We start from the raw sequence: 6,481 nt of genomic DNA on the forward strand, positions 1-6,481 counted from the left end.
CTCTTTCATCCTTTCTCTAAGGAGTCATAATCATCTGGCGGCACACTGTGTGGCTCATGCTCTCTAAGAACTGGGTCAGACTCTCAGTCATGCACTCAGGATTACCTGTGTGTATCTAATTATATTCGGTATGATATATTTACTCGATTTTACTTAAATGACAAAGCCATACAGGCTTCCTTAAGCCTATCATAATTTAAATCAAACAAGCGTATGGCAAATACTGAACAATCTTGTCATTTTCTATTTATTCAGTCATTTTACATCAGACTTTCTGCAAGAGTATTCTGAGAGTCTTTCTAGGGGCTTTCAGTGCAATAAAACTGGAAGTATGGTGTGTGTGAGTGAGAATGCGTTTGGCCAGGGATCCTCGGAAAGGGCTGCAGTGAAATGCATATCATCCGTGACCTTTCACTGGACAGCGGAGAGCCGTGATGCCATTAGCACCTGAGGCAGTGAGGCAGGCTCTCCGTGTGGCCGAGCCGTGTCTGGGTGAGGACAGGCCTGCCACTAATGATGGTGTCTGCCATGCAAAGGTCAACGGAGAGACCACAGGAGGGTTTGAAAAAGAAAAACTTGTGCCAAATATACAGTGTTGGGCAAGCTACTTGGAAAATGTAGTGAGCTAAGCTAACAGTTACTCTTCTTTAAATGAAGCTTAACTACACTAAAGCTACAGCCCTGGGAAATGTAGCAAGCTAAGCTACAGCAACATGGCAAAAGTAGTTTACTACATCCAAGCTATTTAAAAAAAAAAAAAAAAAAAAACAACATCATACCAAGTCAATGCTCTCTCAGTGATCAATAAAACTGTCCGTCAAGCAGATAGACAGGCATGTTCCGTTTAATTGTTTATTCAACAGCTGTTCCAAACCAATTTGGCAACATAATCAGTATCAAATACAGGGCCGGATTGACCTCAAATTGTGTTTTTGCTGGAAACCTCCTATTGGTAGTTGGTATTGTGGCTTTATTGTGTACAGATACATTTATATAAATGGTAACACTTCACAATAAGATTCAGTAGTTAGCATTAGTTAACTAGTGTTAACATGAACTAAGAATAAACAATACTTCTGCAGCATTTATCTTAGTTAATTTCAGCATTTACAAATGCATTATTAAAATCAAAAGTTGTTTGTTAACATTTATTAATGCACTGTGAACTACCAATGAACGACTGTATTTTCATTAACTTTAACAAAAATTAATAAATACTGTAACAAATGTATTTTAATGTAATACTGTAATGAATGTATTTTATACATTGTATGCTCATGTTAGATAATACATTAGCTAACATTAATGAAATCGTATTGTATAGTGTTACCATATAGATGTTTAGGCTGCGTTTATTTGCATCGTTGCATGTGTCATAATATTAATATAAACATTTCACCAAAATCAAGTTCAAATACGAAGCTTTTGACCAGTGAATGTTTTTTTTTTTTTTTTCTGACTCGTGTCCCGTTTTCCCCAGTTTTCTGTCGCTGTGTGGGCGTTCAGTTTTTTTCTGTTATTTGGCCAAAGTATCATATTATGAAAGATTCAGCGCTTCGCACGAGCTATTTGGCTGTGACTTGACAACAAATGCTAGATAAACTCTTCCCGCGCCTCAAATACAAAAAAAAAAAGCATTAGCCTTTATAAAGTGTTTTTTGAGTAAAGAAACCGCTGTACTTATTCAGTCAACAGTTCTTTATTTACCTTCAGACTGCAAACAAGCTGAGATGCTCTAAACTGTGCGCCGCACTTCATTCACGAGAGAGGCGGGAGCAATAATGAGGTTTGACTGACAGTTTGAGGAGCCAATGGCATTACGAGCTTTAGTGGCGGAGGCGTCACTTACTGATCCAGGATCAGTGATCCGTAGCAGTTATATTTCTGATTTGAGTTTGAGCTTCAGAATGCTTTCTTTGGAAAATGTAACGTTAGCTTTTGTTGACGCTACCGCGCTACTTGATCAAAAAAAGAGCTTAGCTACTGAAAAGGTATTTGATTCAGAAAGCAGTGACGCTACCGCCACGCTACTGAGAAATGTAGTTAAACTAGTAGCGTCACTACTTGTAGCGACGCTACTGCCCATCACTGCAAATATATAAATCTGCCGATTAAGAGTGGTGACTGGGCATTTGAGACAGTTTGGAGAACTCTGTCAGTTAAAAACGTTACAATATATTTATATAAAGAACTGCTTGATGCTTTTTTTTGTTGCAGACACATTTTCACTTGGCTTTGTTCAGAAAGGACATATAAGTGATAAAAGCTTGAGCTCTAATCATTTTTATTATATTGTAGCAAGAAAAATGGCTAACAAGCACAATAACATCTTTTTCACTTGCACAATTTTTGTAATCTCCACTATTTTGTCAAGAACTGAAGGAACAGACAGTTTTTCAAATTTTCACTATTTTGTCAACAATTGAAAATCTAAAAATTATATGCATATTCTATTCTATTCTGATGTATTATAATAATTATAATATATATTATAAATATTTATATTGTTTTATTTAATTTTGTTTACCGATGCTTGTATTAGTTACACCAAAATGCTGGTGCCGCTCAAAGTCAGTAACTCCAGTAAAATCAAAAGGGTAAATTCATGCTTGTAAATGTAAAAATGGCATTTATTTTAAAGAGTTTGTTCTGGATTACTGACAGGCCATCATATTAGAATGAAAAAGAAGTCAGCTGCCATGAGATGGGTTTCCCTTCGCTGGAACTGAATAAAAGGAACTGTAAGAAGCTACAACTGAAGGAGCGTCTTGATTGCTTTTTCTCTTGCTAAGGAAAAGCAGATCGGCACATGCTCTTCCTGCAGAGCGCTGGTGATGGAGAGAGCACTAACATCTGGCTCAGTTCACTAACAGAGTTACCAGGAGCTGTAATCTGTCATTTTATGCAAAACAAACAGGAGTGAATTCACTAAACAGTTGCGCCATTTTGGATGCAGTATTCTTTTGGATTCTTTTCAGTGCAAACATGCCTACTTTCTATGTAAATGAGAATCATTTATTGCACCTTGAATAAACGTTGCACTATTATCACCATCAGGGAAAGCAGATATAGAATAATTTTACCTGAACATCATGTCAGATCTGCTTTAAAACCAAACACATGTAATGAAGATGGTTGTATAACAATTAAAGTGCTACATTGACGTTAATGAGTTTTAGTCCTTGCAAAGTGAAGACCTTTGTCCTAAGTCCTTTGCAAAACTCAAACTTTCCATGAAAGTAAATTCATCTCCGGAGCCAGTTCTTCATGCTTCAATGCTAAGCCAGATTTTCAAAGTGTTTTTACCCGGAAATTTGTGGTCTGAAACCTTATCCTCTGCAATCTCTGTCACTCAAATCCATGTTGCGACTGGCATATGAGAGAAAGAGCTTATTCGTTTGATTTGCACAATAGAAAACACAATTTCTCTTTCCTTGAGAGGTTGAAATGGCCTGTGATGAAATGGGCCGAACAGCAGTTGGAAAAACAAAGACAACTTCTCATCTTGCTCGTGTCAGGATGCATCATGCTCGCTACATCATCAGACAGAATGATGACTGGGTTGTTGAAATTTCGCAAATGAAAAATATTGCTGATGAAAATACATCAAGCTTCTCAGATGCAATCTGAACAAACAGCTCATAGGGTGGTGACAGTATTTAGCTAGTGTTATTGCGGGAATAATTTCACCCAGCAGACATTAATTCTTCAAACAAGCCCAAACCAAGCCTGCCTTATTAAATGCTGTAGAACAACAACTGTTGCAGGATAAATAAATTAAACAGATGGAGATACTGGAAAAAATGGTCAAATTTTGATAAGTTAGGAATAACCACAATCTCTTTGCTCGTGAACTTTGAGTTTTAATGTCAACATCAATAAGCCATTGCTAGATTTTTCTAAATTAGCATCTACATCAAACCTTAATGGGTTTTCTAGCTTTAAAACTCAACACATTTCATGACCCGGATAACTTAATTCACAAACCATGAACTAATATAGATGTGATCTTATTTTTCATGTGCCAGTGCCTCTGCTCAACACTAACCTGACCTGAGGGTTTATATTGAGTCCAAGGCCCTTTTTCTCATTTAGTGTTGTCATAAAATTGTCAAGGTTCCCCTGCAGTAGGAGAACAGGTTGCAGTCTTTTATCCATCTGTTTCTGAGTACCAAGCTCAGCACATTAAGAGGTGAGATATGGGTAACAAGAGCATATCACAGTCTCCAGTGAACCATAGTTCAGGAAAACAGAGCTTACCCGAACTCTTCTCTTCAAAAATAAAAAGTGTAATGGATATATTTTTGATAAAATATATCATCATAAGAAAATATATCATCAGCATAAGAGACTTTTTCCCAGAACAATCTTAACGTTTTAAAACTTTTGAATGGTCGGTAAGATTAAAAAAAAAAAAAAAGTTTTTTATGTTCAAAAATACAGTAAAAAGTAAGCCATTAGTCTAAACTTCAGTGTCACATTATCCTTCATAAATGTATTTATATGCTGATTTTGTGCTCAAGAAATATTTCAATTACAGTAGAACTTTTTCATTACTTATTTTAAAATGCAAATAATTCAGTGAATACAACTACATACCTCCATGTTTTCTTAATTTATTAATTAATGTCAGGATGCTACAACTGTTCTGATATCATAATGAAGAAAAAAATCCTAATAAAATAATTGAGTGAATATATATATATATATATATATGTGTTAATTAATAAAAGCTGTTGTAAATAGGTTTTTTTAAAACATGTTTTTCCATTTTTATTTAATTTTGGCACTATTATTTGTCATTGACCATGCTAACAGTGAACATACTCTTTTGCATTTTGTGTTATACAGGAGCTGATGTGGCTTAAATAAAAGCCGTTGTTGTAAGTTCTTTCTCCTTAATTACATTTTTAATGATCTACTTTAACATTTAGATGATGATTCAAAGCATTTTGTTATTCTTCATTATATCTTACAGATTTGCAATAGAAAATGGCAACAACTACAATGTTCTTCTCCCTGACCCTGATGGAGGAGCTCTACATGCTCAGTGACTGTGGAGTGAAGTAGGGTTGGATTGAGACAGCAGAGCATGAAAATTACTTTCCCCAGGCTCAAGGGTAGGCAGAAAGAAAAGAAACGGAGAGGATGTGTAAGCCACGCCAGGCCTCTCTGCTCTGCAGGAGAGGACGCTTCAGTCAGGGAACTAGAGCAGCAGGAAAAGTCACAGCGAGACATGTCTACAAGGCGCTTAACGATTGTCACGAGCACTTGATTAACATTGCATTTGATTGCAGCTGTTTGCTAACAAAGGTTCAGCAAAGTGGATTTGCATCATCAAAAGAAATGACATCAGTATGACCCCTGGCAATAGAGCTTGAAATATACCTGGTGATTCTGATGGTAGAATTATTTATTTAGTGATACATAGAATACTGTGCTGCAGGAATGATGACAGATAAGAGATTGTTGTGGCCTTTCCCTATTTAAATATTAATTTGAGCGTTTTTTTTTTTTCAACTTTGTGGACTATAAAATGAATTTTATTTAACATATCCTACTTTTTTTGCACTCATGCATTGCAGAATAAATATTTTTGTTGATTTTTTACTGAAAGCCATAAACAGTTCTATCTCAAATAATTCACTGTCTGATAGCTTCTGTGAACGCAAATGATGATGTTGGAAATTACATTTAACTGACTAAAACATGTCCTTTGTCATGCTACACAAATAAATTATATTTTTTGTATAGCTAATTTAACAAAATGAGACGGTGGAAATGATGCAAGGTAAAAATGTCCTGTTAAAAAGTGATATTTAACTAGGTTTGTTTTTGTTAGCACATCTTTTTCATATAGAGTAGAGTGGGGGAAAACGCCCCCCTTAAGGATTGTGTCATTTTTTGCTCTTCAGTTCTTTTAGTGGCAATGACATAAATTATGAACCAAGTATGAAAAATGTGAAAAATTTAACAAAAATTGTATTTGTACCGGACACATGTAAACCTGGTTTTATCCTCTGACCTTACTACAAATTGATTGCTTTGCTAACCCAAGTTTGTGTCTTCTTAATGATGATTCTGGTCTCTGTATAAGCTTAATACAAAAGAGAATGTTGTTTGCTGGTTTTACAGCTGCAAAGAAGACAATAATACAGAACTGGTTTACACCGCACATGTGTGGAAAAACATATTGGATCCATAGCCTCCTGAAAATAGTGACTTGTGAATGTACAACTGTGTGAATTAATGGGGCCAAGCCTTCTACTATTGATGCGTGGCAGGGTTTTTTTCTTTAACATAAACGATTATAAAGGAATGACTTGTTTGTTTTTTTCCCCTCCCTCTCTCTCTCCTTTTTGACTTTTGAAGTGTTGATTGTATGTCTGTTGTTTTGTTTTGTTTTGTTTGTTTTGAATGGATGTTGTGATGTTATGTAGAAAAATTAATAAAAAGTTCATAAAAAAAAAAAAATAAATAA

Source organism: Onychostoma macrolepis, chromosome 20, assembly GCF_012432095.1.
Source record: "Onychostoma macrolepis isolate SWU-2019 chromosome 20, ASM1243209v1, whole genome shotgun sequence".
Lineage (NCBI taxonomy): Eukaryota > Metazoa > Chordata > Actinopteri > Cypriniformes > Cyprinidae > Onychostoma > Onychostoma macrolepis.